Source organism: Castor canadensis, chromosome 7 (genome assembly GCF_047511655.1).
Source record: "Castor canadensis chromosome 7, mCasCan1.hap1v2, whole genome shotgun sequence".
NCBI lineage: Eukaryota > Metazoa > Chordata > Mammalia > Rodentia > Castoridae > Castor > Castor canadensis.
In genome coordinates, this window is record NC_133392.1 from 65391466 (window position 1) to 65407488 (window position 16023).

The following is a 16023-nucleotide window of genomic DNA, read 5'->3' on the forward strand; positions in this document are numbered from 1 at the left end:
TTCAGTTTACTCTCCTAAACTTCTGGAGGTAAAAAGTCCAAAATGGGTCTCCTTTTGGGAGGTTTTGAGAGAAAAACCTGTTTTTTGCCTTTTCCAGTTTCTAGTAACTACATATAATTCTTGACTTATGGCCTCTTCCTCCATCAACAAAGTATATTATTGAAATCTCTGCTTTCATTGTTATATCACCTCCTCTGACTCTTTCTACATTCTGTTATGTGGACCATTGTGACCACGTTGGGCCCATCTGATAATCCAGGATAATCTCCCCTTCTCAAGATCCTTAACTTAATCATAACTTTTCCATATGAAGTAACAGTCGTAGGTCCTGGGAAATAGGGCATGAATGTATTTGGGATGGTGTTATTTAGTCTATCACACTGTTCTTTTCCTTCTCCCAACTGTTAGAAGATTGATAAGGAGCATGTAGTAGTGGAAGGAACGCCTTTAGGAGTCAGAAATCTCGATTTCACTTCCACTTGGGCTACTAAGAAGTTGTATGCTTTAGAACAAGCCATTTTGCATTTTTGGACCAGCTGTAAAATGAAGAGATTAAACTGAGTGATCACCAAAGCTCTTTAGGACTCTCTGTTGTCATGGATCTTCATTTCTGGACATTGACTGCAATAAGTGCTTCTTTAGAAAGAAAAGATGAGTTCCAGTTGTCAAACAGTTTGGAGTGAATTAACCAAAATGGTGCTACGGTTGAGTGCTCAGTTGCAGTAGGTGAGACTATTTTAGTCTCTTGTAGTTTTGCTGGATCGTGGACCAAGTAGAGTAAGTGCGCATTAACTCAGCAAAAGTATCATCAAGTACTTAGAAGGTATTTGGCTTGAATAAGGGGGGAGCCACCACCATCTAATGTACAGGGGATCCGAATGACTTAAATAGTAAAAACCAAAGTCTGAGTTAAAAGGTTTTTATGCTTTCAGGGGTTGAAGTTATGGCCAAGGAAGGACGGGAAAGTACTCCAAAGGTCTGTGTCTCTAATAGGAGAAAGGAAAAACCTTTGGAGAAATCATGCATTGGATTTTGCTAGATTCCTGCAGCTGCAGAGGAGGCTGCTATAGCCAAGACATGTTACAGAGCTCAGGAGAGTTGGAGGTGACGTCTGGTGCTAAGTCCTCCACAAGCAAAACTGGTGAATTAACTTGAGCCAAGACCTTAAAAAAAGCAGGTCAAGGAATTTACACATTGAGTCTAGGAGGATTCACAAGAGGAAAATTTGGTTCTCAGCTTGTCCTATGGGACTCAGTGCCACTGGGGAATCATGTACAATGTCTCTCTTCTTGCTAAAGGCCAGTTAGTCTGATGATGAGAATTTGAAAATAGGTCTCTCTGGTAGGTCATAGTGTTTTCTAAACTGGTGTGCAAGGCTATATCAAACCTGTGTCTTTTTTAAAAAGGAATCTTTTATTCTGTACCCAAATGAGCATCTTACACTTGAGCCTTCATAATTTGACTCATTATTTCCTCTGCCTGGAATTTCCTGCCCACATCTTTATCTGCTAACAGTTTTCCTATCTTTCAAGGATTGACTCAAATGTCAGGATTATTTAAGTAGAGCTAGTTATTTCTTCTATCTCCAAATGCTCTTTTCTTTCTCTTCAACTCTTATTATATTTCTAGTCTGTATTTTCTTTTTCTTTCCTTCTTTTTCTTTCTTTCTTTCTCCCTTTTCTTTCTTTCTCTTTCCCTTTTCTTCCTTCCTTCCTTCCCTCTTTCCCTCCTGCCTACCTTCCTGTCTTCCTTCCTTCCTTTGTTCCTTCATTCCTTCCTTTCCTTTCTTTCTCTCTCTTTTTCTTTCTTGCTCTCTTTCTTTTCTTTCTTTCTCTCTCTCTGTCTCTTTTCTTTTGCAATGCTGAGGATTGGACCTAAGGTCTTGCGTGTACTAAGCAAGTGCTCTAACACTAAGCTACATCCCCAGCTTCTAGTGTTCAATTTTTAAATAACATTGGCCATGGTAGGTGCTTATATACATGCTTTCTCTCAGTAACATTAATAATATCATTTGGGAATTTGTTCATCTTTGCATCTCTCATAGTACCTAAGGAAGAAGTAGGTTTGTATGTTATATAATATAGGTATAGAAAGAATGGATAGAATAAGGATCTAATGTCACACTTAAGTATAGATTCATTGGGTACACAAACTGTAATAAGACAGTGTATGGAAATCTGTATTGTTGTACTGATATCACAAAAGATAATGACATAAAGATGACCTAGTACTCAGGGTACTACTGAGTAAAGAGGACATGGAAGATACAAGAGTTGTATAAAACCCCAAGCCTGTTTTTTTGCAGTACTGGGACTGAAGTACTGGGACTTGAACTCAGGGCCTCATTTTTGCTAGGTGGACACTCTAATGCTTGAATCACACTCCAGCCCTTTTTAACTTTATTTATTTCTCCATAGAGCCTTGTGTTTTTAGCCGGGGCTGGCATAGGGTGTGATCCTCCTATGTACGCCTCTCCATAACTGGGATTACAGGTGTGTACCACTGTAACTGGCTAACCCCAAACTTTAGTTAGACCATATTGTCAGTGTACAGAAAATATAGCAAAATATCCAGGAGAAGAAGTGTTATGTGGTCACCTCCTAAATTTCACAGAAGAGGATCTTCTCTGTGGGCTGAAATAGTTGGGAAGATCTTTATGGAGGAGGTAGAATTTGAGGGAGTCCTTGAAGAATATTTGCATCAAATGCTTTCTCAGGTTTTCATAAATGTCACAATGTACCCCCAGTGCAACAACGCTATAATAAAAAGAGAAGAAATAAAAAAAAATCAATGCCCCCCTCCCCCAAAAAAAGAAATTTAATAAAAGCTTGAGCTGATATAGAACTGATGGTCATCTTGACCCACTTTCACTCCTGAAAGTGCCTTTTCTATTAATAAACTTTACTACCCTGAGTAAACTTTGCTATCCCTTAAAAAAAATTATCTTTTCCAGATGTAAAGCTCATCATGTCTAGCTACATGACAATTGTCATCTCTTTAGTTTCCATTGCTAATAAGAAAATACAATGGACAAAAAGTGTTGCCAGTTAAAGATTAATTTACATACATTTGCAACACATCTTTGTGATTCTGTTTCTAACCAAGTTTGGGACTCATGTTGATTTGAGGGCTCTAGAGTTCCAAGGTTGCTTGCTGGAGAGTGGCCCTCAAAGAACCTGTGGACTAGGACTTTAGTAAGTAATTCCAAGGGATTTAGTCAAGATTTCTTGATTTTTCTAACCATTTTCAACTGTGTCTAATAAAAAACAGATCCTTTGTTTTTGAGTAGATTTGTCCCAAAACTTTTTTGTACTTGATTCCAGAATTTGTTCTTCAACTACATTGAAATATATTTAAAATTTAGTACAAGGAAAAAACTTCTTGCAGTTGCGAGTCTCTAAAATCCATAATGAGTAACATACTTTCAAGATACCATGGTGGGATTAGCACAGGTTAAACATTCCTATTCCAACAGGGAGGAACAGACAAGTGGGAGGGAGTAATGTATTTAGATGGAATAGCTGTAGGTTGCACGTTGTAGGACATGAGTTGAGTGCTATGGTTTGAATATGGTTTGTCACTCTGAACTCCTGTGGGAGTTTAATCCCCCCTCAAATCTAATGTTTATGACATTAAGAAGATGGAAACTTAATCAGACCATGGTGTCTAGAGGTGGGGCTTTTGGGAAGTGATTAGATTAGGCCATAGTGTGGAATTGCCATGATCAGATATTAGTGGCTTTGTAAAGAAAGGGAGAGATGGGGAGACCATACTCACATAGAGATGTTTCCTCTTGATATTATGCAGGAAACTTGAACCATGTTGTTTAGACTTGTAGCCTCTAAAGCTGTGAACTAAATCAACCTTTTCCCTTTAAAAAATTCAGTAAATGAAGTATATATAAAACCAAAAATTGCTAAAGAGGCATGTTTTAAAGAAGATCAGGGAGAGGAGAAGAAACAAACATGTTAACTGAAGCATGCTCCTTTTTAAATATCCAGAACGAGGAGGGGCAATCCCAGAAACCACCGTGGTTAAAACTGGAGGTACACAGTGTGGCTTTATTGAGTCTATGATGTGATTATTTCATTTGTAAAGTGCTTTGCAATGCATGCTGAGTCAAATGCAATACAAATACTAATATAATATTCAGCTTTGCAAAACAGAAAAATGTATCGTCTTGCGGAACAGAATTTAAACTGATTTCCAATGATTTTGAATATTTAATAGTGAAAAAAATCTGCTTTTTTTGCTTTTCATGCTTCTAATTAAATGACCAGAATAAGAACAATCACTTGAAAATAAATTCTGAAAGATTACTTTTTAACATAGTATAATACCTTTGCCATATTGAACTCTTGGATTCCAGCCGGCATGACCTGATTTATGTAGATCACTCATACTGTGAGTTCAGGTTTTTCAAGGATGAAAAAGTGAAGTGTCTTGGTTTCACTGATGCTTTTGAGATTGTATCATCTAAATATTGCCTTACTTGTCAAAATGAGGCCACCTGTTGGCTTTTTGGGGGGGACCTGGAAAGAGGTATTCAATTCAACAAGCGTTTGTTTCCTGTTTTCTGATCTATATTTTAAGCATTTTTGTTAAGGTTGACATTTCCTGATTTCTTAACCACTTAGTGGTTAAAAACTGTGCTGTGTTACAGAAATGCTAAGAGTGGTGGGTGATTGGAGCAAGGAGGGAAAGACCACTGCTGAGACAGGATTCTAGTGCTTACAGTGGCACTTGCCGTGGCCTGTGGCAAGCCAACTCCACAGACTCCAGCAGGCTGTCTCACTCAGCATGCCCTCACGAGGGCTGTGGCCAGTGGCTGGAGAAGTGCAATGGATGGTATGTTCAAGTTTTGGGGGGGAGTTAAAGGGAAGGGAGAGAAAATCCTCCAGGCCTATCCTTCACTTAGCTTTTTTATTTTTAACAAATGAAAAATACGTAGAGCAGTTGTCATTTGTTAAAGTGTAGCAGGAAGAGCGAAACAGGCCAGTGGAGGCTTCATCAAGAACACTCATTCAGAATGATGAATGTGGCTAAACACACATTTGTTCGTAAAACTTGCAGAGTGGCTGAGCATCATTAAGCATGAGAAATAGGTGCAGCACGCTGAGAAGAGAGTGGAGCAAACAGATGTTGTGAATTTTCACGGGCATCCTTCATCCACTAGTCCATCATTAATATAGTTGAAGGTGATCCTTTCTTTTTATTTAATAAGCACAAACAAAGTGCATGTGCTGGGATTCTGCTGAACACACTTCTTTTTCTGTAGGAGTAAGGGCACGCAAGCATGGGGAGGGTACACAGACAAACCAACTCCCCTCGTGCCCACCGTGTGATATCAGCTTGGGGATAAGCTAGAGCAGGGCACCTCTCTTATGTTTCCTTTTCACCTGTGCTGTAGTCAAGACTGCCCCATCATTCTGTCTGCTCCCTACTAAATTGTCTGCACGTAACACGAGCATGAAAAGTGTTATGGTTTTGGCCTTAACATCTTTCAATTCTACTCCTTAGGACATATGCAACTTCTAGGATCTAGCTACCTTCCAATTCCCCTTCCTTCAAATGCAGCACCTTTCTTAATAACAGAGAACAATTGTCTTCTGATGTTAGTTGGCTGGAAACCTTTGTGCCTTATTGGCAAAACTTCCATGAAGTCCTCCTGTGTCATGCAATTCTACTTCTCTCCCTTTCTTCTCTTCTCTTTTGCTTCTAAGGCCTTTGATGGCATAGGTCTTGGCCTGCATTCACTTACAGGTCTTCCTCCACTTTCTGCAGAGTCCAGACTTCTGACTGTGATTCCCTCAGACCCTTGTCCTCCAGCAAGGAATGAGGAGCCTCTCTTTTGTGACCTCATATTCCCAATCTGTTAAATGAAGGTGGTAAAAGCATTTTGTGGAACTCTAAAAAGCACTCTATAATTATTATAAATATGTTATGATTAATTGAACAATAAGTTCTCTTTGTAGAATTTTCAGGTAGGAGTTGTCACTATCTTCTTAAATTTTTCTGATCTCCTTTCATTTAGAGCCAAGGACATTGGATCTGTGAAGCTGTTTCTGTTTTCTTGTATGCGTGTGTGTGTTCATGTGTGTGTGCATGTGTATGTGTGTATGCATCTATTTAGTCATTTTCAGACCAGAAACAAAACCAAGAAAAACATGCAAGAAATCCAGTGAGTCTCTAATACAGAGCTGGGACCAAGATATTGCTCTATCTTGCTATTAATGAACTATGAAGAACAAAATCACTTACAATTTTACAGTTGCTTCTTTCTTCATACAAAATAGGCAGCATTAAGACCTTAAATACCCAAGGAAGAGGTGAAGAACTCTGTAGGAAGTCATTTTGGGCTACAAAGTATCTACTGGTACCTCATTTATTTAACTTGGTACATTTCCTTTATGTCCATTAGCAGATCTCTGCATCTGCTTTGATTTTGTGTGTTGAGTTTAAGTATTTACTTATGTGTATTTTTGTTTAACCAACATCTCTGCTATCAAGGGACCTATCTGTGTTGTAAATGTTCACATCGCCATGGCTTTGTGACAGTGCTCAGATCCTCTGTAGTTCTAGGGTTTATATTCAGTAGAGATCATAGACTGGAGTGCCTGGCCTTCACTTTAAACTTCTCTTCAAACCAAAGCATTTATTTTGCTAAAATTGGATCCCCTTCTTTCTAGAGCCAATACTATTGGTTTCTAAAACTCTCCTATTGTGACAAAGCAACACGTTAACATGGTGGATGTCTTAATCATTTCTTTCTGTGGGATTCCCTAACTCAAGCACATGAGTCCTTGGGAGCTCTGAGTAGTTCTGGACTTCCTAGTTTATAATTGACCATAAATATAACCTGAAGTTTGGAATGATGTCTTGTTTATATGAACATCTGCCCTCTGGAAGAATACAGACACATCAATTTGAGCCAATCCTGGGAGCCTAGGATTGTGATTTGCATTTGCTGCCACCCACATTTTGAGAACTCTGCTGTTTCCTCTGGATGCTTTGATACTTGATCAAATACACAAGAAGAAAGGTATATATGTGGAGTCTTTGTATGGTGAGATTTGTCTCACTACTTAATACTCTTTATCCCAGGAAGACTTACCTGTGAATGAGGTTGGGTGTAACTTATGTTCTAGATCAAGTGATTACAGTTCAGCAACTCTGAGGTTCAAGCACTTGTGCGTCATTGGTGTCATGGCCAAAAGGAAAGGAGGGTTGACATTGGCACATTTTGGGATGTGTTTATTGACATGCATGGCCATCTCCACCAGTGCTTCTTGGAGTGGTGAGGGTTTGTTTCAGAGTTCTCTCAGTCTCCATCCCTTGCTTTTCACAGGCAGACCATATCCTTGCCTCGATGGAGGTAAGGCAACCAGCCTTGGGTTAGAAGACTCAGAGTACATCATCCCTGGTTCTTCATTGATTGATGGAGAGGATGTGACCAAAATTATAGCTTGTTTACAGGGTTGAATGAAAAATTCTCATTTTTTCTAGATCTTTCTCTATACCACTATTGTAATGAAAATTGAAATTCAGTGGTTATCAGTGAAAATTGGTTTTGCTCTAACTTGGGGGTTGGCAAACTATGGTCTATAGTCTCTTTTCATATGCCCATGAACCAAAACTGTTTTTTATATTCTTATTTGAAAAAAAATCAAAAGAAGAATAATACTTTGTGACAGGTGAAAATTATATAAAATTCAAATTTCAGTGTCCATAAATAAAGCCCATTCTTCTCACTATTAAACCTGTTACCAAAATTATACTTATAATATTTTAAATTTTGTCAGTGAAAATTATGTGGAATTTTTTTGTCTTCTTAGACCCTATATAATATTCTTGATTTTTACTTCATAGCCTACAAATAGATATTTATTATCTGACCCTTTACAAAAAGCATTTACTGGTCCCTGCTTCAAGTTATTTTGTAATCTCACTAAATAAGTGATTTTCAAACCATGGGTCATAATTTATCCGTTTTTGGAGAAACTAATGTAGGGAATTAAAAATAGAATCTTATAAATAACTGAAATGAGGCAATAAAAATAGGAAATATCAAATTGCATTGCACATTGTAAGGTTAACTGTTGCTTTATGGAATTTCTGTTTCAGAGATTGTGTGTGTACATGTATGTGATCTGCCACCATGTCAGATATAAAGTGGATCATGGTCAAAAGAGGTGGAAAGACACAACACAGATTCTAAGCTCTGTGAGAGCATAGGGCTTGCCTTACTTGTCTTTGCTTCCTTGGGGTTAGAATAATGCCTGGGTGAAAAAACCCAAGTTTTTATAAGGATCAGGGACGAAATACGGCATGATAGCTACTAGATCAGCTCTGAACAGAACTTCGTGTACAACTCATTGGAAACAGTTCCTGAAATAATAATGGATAAGTAATCTATTTTGTCTTTTATAGAAGATGCCACACAAGACGTTGAATTTGAGTTCATGCTAAAGGATAGATAGGCCATGCAGTGAGTGTGGCGCACAGAAGGGGACAGTGCTGCACTGGGGTCCTGCTTTCTGGTGCTGCTCCATCCAGATCTGCTGGGAGAGTTGAACTGATCTTCTTTCTCCTCCTTTCACTCAGGGGAGGTTAGAATGATGGCAGTGATTATCATATACTTCAGCTGTGAACTGGAGAGGAAATGTGCAGGAGATGGCTTTGAAAAGCATAAATCACATACAAAGGCAGTGCTTATTCCTATCAGAATCCTGAGGTGGGACAGGTATGTGGTAGGCCCAGTGGAAAATAGAAATTCAATCCCTTTAAACACTTCATGGTTAAACTGGTGAGTCCTCCAGCTTAAACTGGTGAAAAGATAAGTAACAATACAAAATTTAAAATGAGACAATGGCAGAGGGGATCTGTAAGGCCATCCATGCCTGCCTTTGTAAATGTTCCAACTCCCCATAGTGAGGCGGATACTCTGGGTGGAGGTGGGGCAGGCAGGAGATAGTGTGAGAGGTGAGAGTCTTGTGTGGAAGGGAAGGCCCTGCCTGGATGCGATGGTGGCAGCAGAAAGGGGGAAGCCCCTGTGGATGAAAAAGTCCCCTTTGAGTGAGCGACTCCCTGGGCTAATTGGTGCATTACTCTCTGTGATGGGCCTGATGGTGTTGAGATAACAAAATGAAAAATCAAATGAGAAATGGAACCCGAGAGTCTAAAAAGTTAGTAAATTTTGATATTAGAAATATAATCAAATTTCACCAATGCTTTTCCATAGTGACAGCCTTATCCATCCATGTCAAAGTCACGGCCTATGGTGTGTGGGTTCCTGTGGCTTTTCTTCCCCCTTTCTCTTTTCTTTTTGCAAAATCAGCATTAGGCTATTTGGAGGACAGGCAAGAACTATTATGTTAAATTGTGCTACCTACAACTTAAGCTTCTGTCTTTGCTAAAGCTGCCAGTTTTTATAAACAACAGAAGACAGAAAGGGTTTACTAAGAATAATGTTGAAGCCCAAAAGAATCCTACAGCCTATAAATCTTAATAGAGGTTCTGAGATTCCAGCAGGCTGGATGTGTCTCTTTTACCCAGGCTCACTCCATCTTGGCTCCCCCGTGATGACTCCAATTTTCTCGAAACACAGGCCTGGTGCCTTGAATTTACTTGTGGCACTATTTGCCTACAAACAGGAATACATGCATATAACCTATGCAAATCAATAAAAACATGTCAAGACCCCTTACATCGCACTACTCTCCTAAAATGCAATTTATCTTGGTGCAAATGAGAGTAAGGGACTAGGTAACAAATAGCATCTGATCATTTAACTAGCACCTGTTGTCAATGCCTTTGAAAACTGCATTTTTCATTTGACATACAGTAAATTGCATTTTCATATATATCGAATGGAAAAGGGAGCTGGGATGTACATATGCAGCCCTTTATGAATTTTATGAACAATGGATGTTTTAGAGCTGTATGTTTAAAGAGGTCACATCAAACACTGCAAATCTATTTGTTCTTTCTGAGTTGGTTGTGAACACACCATACTTTTCTTATGGTTGGGTGTTGAAGTGCAGCAGCACTGAAAGTATAATTATAACATTCATGTTAGGTGAAGGACAATTACTATAATTTTTGTATAAAATTGAATATAACTTAAATGTGTAAATGTGAAATATTATTTTTGAAAAAAAGTTTCTCAGGGGAAAACTGCTTTTTATAAATTACATTTTTCAGTCAATCCCTTTGTCGGTTTAAATTATGAGCCACAGGTTTTTTTTTTAAATGCAATATTTTGTTTGCAGATGGGTGGCTGTTGCACAAATTCAACAATACTTAGGCTTATCAGCAACAATGGTTTTCACATTAGTGAGCATGGTTTAGCAATGTTATTTGACATCTGGAACAAGCTATATTATACCAGACATATCAAGTATAACTGAATGGATCATTTAACTGGCATTTGTTTCAAAAACTCCCACTCTTCAGCGTTTGCCTGGCTGTCATGATATGCCAGCAATGAATTCCACGTTCCTCCAGCTTCCCTGTCTCTCCTCTGCCTTTGACAGTCTCATGCTCACATCCCACCGTAGGCTGGACATTTTGTAACAGCAACAAGGCCATGTTCTCACTCTCATTTTTGGAGAAATCTGTGATGGTAGGCAGCTACAGAGCTCAGAAGACTTTGTGACCATTTTAACCAGGTAATAGGCCATCAGTTGTACTGACAGCCTTTTCTTTGAGTTTTTAATTGTGGGCTTCCTGACACATCTACATTTGGGTGGTAAATATGTCACCACACAAAGCTGAGGGAGGGAGCTCAGCTTTGTGGAATTTCAGGTAACTTTGATAGAGAGAAAAAAACAAAACAAAAAAACCAGGAAAGGGCTCTCCTGCATTTCACCCATAAATAAAAAGAACCACATGGGGACAGAGAGGGAAAAAGTTGGAAATAGAAGGAAATGGTAATAGCAGAATTTCAAATGATGAAAAAAAAAATCTGTCTCTTTCTTTCTCTCTTGAGACAGGGTCTCTCTAAGTAACCCAGGCTGGTCTTGAATTCACAATCTTCCTGCCTCTGCCTCCTGATTAAAGTCTCTCTTACTCTGTCAGGTTAGTTTCCCTAGCACTTTGGGGTATAGAGTCACAGTTTGGGGGCCTAGCTCTTTGCTGTCATGACATCGCTGTATTACTCTGCGTGAGAAATTTACCCCTCAGGATCTCAATGCCAAGGTCATGAAGAAACTGATGAGAATACACACAAGAATCCTTTGTAAGTGAGGAGTAATGCATTTACTTCAGGCAGAAATGCCACTGTTTTTGATGTTTGCTTGTTTTTGTTTGTTTATTTGTTCTGGTTAAGAGCTTCCCTCCTTAAACTCAGCAGGATATAAGCAGACCCCACCTGGCTTACTGAATAAATTCAGACCAGTCATTCAAAATAATTAAGGGAAAGAAGGACTTATAAAATAAACTGAATAATGAACTAGACTTAAAAGGCAAAAGTCAAATAATGAAAAAAGACATAGGCTTAACCTTGACCTCACTGCATTTGGCAAAATTGTTTTTGTCAGTATAAACAGCTAGGAAGTTGAGGTTTGAGCTGGAAAGGGCTTTATAGTTTGTACTAATGTCTCTGAAAGGAACTGGCCAAAGTGGTCATAATGTTGAGAAGAATGAAGTAGCCTTAACTCCTTTAATGTTCCTGCTTAGTTTAGTTGGAGACAACTCTACTTATTCATTTATTCATTCAGTCAGTCAGTCTTTCTTTCATTCCATAAATCTGTCTTGAGCATCGTATGTTGTGTGTAATAGCATAGTGGAACAATTGCTGTGAGTGTATATACAGTGGGAACAAGAACCAAGGGCAGCAACAAAACCCTCTATAGAAAAACTCATCTGGAAGATCAAAGTACCTGGGAATAAACCCAACCAAGGAAACAGGAAGCATGCATATGAAAACTATAAAACATTACTACACGAAATTAAAGATTTAGTATTATGAACATATCAGTGCTATCCAAGCAATCTACAGATTGAATATGATCTTCAGCAAAATCTTAATGGCATTTTTTTGCAGAAGTAGAGAAAAAAAATGCTAAAATTTATATGGAATTTCAAATAAGTCTAAAATAACCAAAACAATTTCTTAAAAAAAAAGAACAAGGTTTGAGGCCTTACACTTCCTGACTTCAAAATATAATTACAAAGCAGTAGTCCCAGCATAAAGGCAAATGGAACCAAAATAGAGATACCAAAAATAAATCCTTGTGTATGTGGTCAAATAATTTTCTACAAGAGCACCAAACTACCCAATGGGGAAAGGACAGTCTGCTTAACAAGTGCCATTGGCAAAACCGGATATCTATCTGCAAACAGTGAAGCTGGACCCCTACCTTACACCACATGCAATAATCAGTTCAAAATGGATTACAGACCTACAATTAAGACCAAACACTATAAAACTCTTCGAAGAAAACATAACAGAAGCTTCAGTGGAGTGGGTTTGGCAATGATTTCTTGGATTTAATTCCAAAAACACAGACAACAAAAGCAAAATTAGACAATGGGAACACAACAAACTTAAACCTTTCTGCCCCTCAAAGAAAACAATAGAGAGAAAAGGCATTGGAAAAATATTTGCAAATCATATATATGAATCATATATGTAATATGTATGGGTTAAATCTAGACTATACAAGGAATTCCTACAACTCAACAACAAAATAATGAGCTGATTTTTAAAAATGGGCAAAGGAGTCAAAAAGATAGTAGTTCTCCAAAGAAGATATACAGATGGCCCACAGACATCACTAATCATAAGACTGATGAAAATCAGAACCATGAGATATTACCTCACACCCATTAGGATGGCTACAATCAAAAGAACAGGAAATAGCCAGTGTTGGTGAGGATATAGAGAAAGTGGAACCCTCCCTTGTGTACTGTTGACAAGAATGTAAAATGGTACAGTGGCTGTGAAAAACAGAGATTTTTCAAAAATTTAAAAGCAGAATGACCATAGGATCTAGCAGCCCCACAACTAGGTGTATATCCAGAAGAATTCAAACCAGAATCTTGAAGAAGTATTTCCACACTCATATTCACTGAAACATTATTGAATAGCAGTGAGGGGATAGAATCAACTGAAATATTCACCAGCAGATGAATTGATAAAGAAAATGTGGTATAAATACACAGTGAAGCATTACATGGCATTACTGTCTAATGTTATAACATGAATCAACTTTGAGAATAGTCTGATAAATGAAATAAGCTAGTCACAAAAGGACAAGTACTATATAATTTCACTCATAGGAAGTAACAAAAATGGTCAAAGTAATAGAAACAGAAAGTAAAATGGTAGTTGCTGAGGAGTGGAAGGAGGGGGAAGGGATGAGGAAATTAGTATTTGACAGGGTGTAGTGTTTCAGTTTTGCAAGACAAAAAGATTCTGGGGATCTATAGCATAAGACTGTTAATCTACACTATGCTAGTAAATTGTACACCAAAAAAATTAAGTTGATAAGTTTAATGTCATGTGCTTTTTAAAATCACAATAAAAAAAATAATAGTATTGGTCCTTACAAAGTAGATGTTGAATCCCCTGAATAGATATTGAAATCTAGAAAGATGTCATTTTAGCTTATTTGTGATAGAAATTATTGTGGGCAGGGAGAAGGCAAGGATGGCTTTCTGAGGGGAGTGGGTCTTGGGCCTTGGTAGGTCTTCATCGCCTTCTGACTATTGGCTCAGCAGTTCGTATTTCTGTAACTGCAGAAGTAGTGGAGGTTTTCTTTGGGTGGAGTGGAGGAAGTCCATTTTTTCATGGCTTGAATAGTAGCTTTCTACCCAAGGCCACTCTTTCTTCACCTCTGTGCTTCACTGAGGCTGATTGATGTGATCCACTGTTGGGCATTCAGGCCTGGCTGCCACTTTGCCTGCCTTCTTCCTCATGTGCACTTGCCTATTTACTTTCAAATTCCAAAGGAGAACTGGGCTGATTCTTCAGGACACTCCACTATAGTGTTGCCCACTAGAGTTGTCACCTTGTAGTGTCTCTCTAATGATCATCTATGCTTAGGCTTTAGTTAGTCTGGGAGGAAAAGCAACACAGTATATATAGGACAATGGCCTGCACTTCTCTTCTGTTTAAATTCCACCTGGCTCACACACCTTCTCTTTGGGAAGGACAGGTAACTGGATCATTGTCCCCTCAGATCTATTATTGCCTTTGTTCTACTTTGCTTTCTATGTCAGGGGGCTGTCATCTGGGGGGCATCTCCCATGCTCCTTTGTCATCTGACTTCCTCCCCATGGGTTTGGCCATGGAGACCCTGGCAGGATAGTGGAAGGTAGGAGATATTTGTCCCCATCCTGCTCTGCCTCTCATAGCTTCTTTGGTATGGGCTGACTCTGCTGTAGCTCCAACTTCTATGGCATAAGGTTACCCGGGTTTTAGCTTTAGTTGGTGACTCTTGTCCATTCTTTTCAACCTGAAAGTGGTAGTGGCTTCTTGCTGTTGCTTCTTCTCCCTTGTTGTGTATCCAATTCCCTGCAAAAAAATTCCTTCCATTGCAAATATTTGAAGCAGTTCTTATTTTCTCTGTTTGACCCTAACTGATCAGTTCTTCAGGCCTTCAGAGAGCCCTAAACAGTATTATTGAAAAACAAAATGCTTACTGAAGAAAAGCAAGACTGGAAACCAACAGTGTCAGTTTTGGCATGGGTGTGCATTGCAGCATGAGTTGCACTGTTGGCTAGGTCTGCAGCCAAAGGTGAAAGCAATTGCTGACAGTGTGCAGGTAGACTGGGTTGGGTTTCTTGAGTGTTCTTTTACTTGTGGCCACATACAAACTGTGAAGTGGGATGGAAAGAAACGCTGGAATCTCAGACTTTATTGTAGATCATGAATATGCTAAACATGGTGTTTTCGTATCAAAGTAACTCCTGTAATCATAACTCAGCATGGCTACTCTATGCAGTTTAATAAGGCCATATTTATTATATGATCACCTTGGCAGGCTGGCATCAGGCTACACATAAACTAGGAAGAGACTGGTGCAGGCTGAAAAGAGAGCTTTAGGTTGAGAATAAAAAGATTAAAAATTAATCTACAGATTACGTGTGTATTAGGCTATAGCCATTTTTTACATCTTATTTGAGATTTAAGAAACTATAGCAGGATCATTGTGGGACTTATTAAGAGGTTTTTTTTTTTTTTCTACTTTAGGAGTTTTTATTCCCTTTGTGAATGTTTGAAGTGTCCCAGCAAGCTGAAAAATCCCCTATTAGCTTTAAGAGCAGGAACATTCAAATTTGTTCAAACAGTGGGTAATATTTTCCACCTTCCTTCTAGCTCTTCAGCTGCCAAGAATTATTGGAGGGGATGAAAATTTAGTGCTTTGCTGTTACTTATGTAACATCATCTAGTTTCCCCAAGACATAGACTTTGGATTGAGAGAGAGGGACTATTGAGTGGTGTAGAAAACACCAAAGTCACAACAGCACAATGCCCCGGACTTAGCAGCTGTGACACTCTGTGATCAGTGCCTGCCTTCCCAGAGTTTGTAATCTGTTGAGGAATACTGACAATTAGGGCAATAGCTGGGATTTTAGGGGCTTATACAGCAGAGGAAAGGTGCCTAGATAGACTTTATAAGCTGACATTTGAAAAACAAGAGGAATTTACTTGGTAAATTGCCTAGACAAGGGTGTCCTAGACAGAGGGACTAGAGTATATGAAAGTTTGTGGGCAACAAAATGAGTGAACATACTGCTTCATGGAAAATGACACAAAAGTATTTTAAAGTTGGGTCTTTCTAAAAGTCAGCAGCAGCCTTCTGATTTTAATTGTTGTTTTTAACTTTGCCTTGAAAAGGACCGTTTTGGTTGTTCAGCATGATTGAGTATGAGTGGGTATGATTACTTGCTGATGGGACTTAATTTTCTCATGTTTTAATGTGACCCATTATCTTGTGTCTAGAACACATTACGATGACTTCAAAATGAGAAGCAAGGGAAGTCTGGTTTTTTTGTTTTTTTTCTTCGTGAAAG

The 16023-nt window shown here is 38.6% G+C and overlaps 1 protein-coding gene across 11 annotated transcripts in view; it reads left to right on the plus strand.

The window, feature by feature from the left end:
• Lrmda (leucine rich melanocyte differentiation associated) overlaps window positions 1-16023 on the plus strand; it is a 1025409-nt gene that overhangs the window by 379926 nt on the left and 629460 nt on the right. The window lies entirely within an intron of this gene.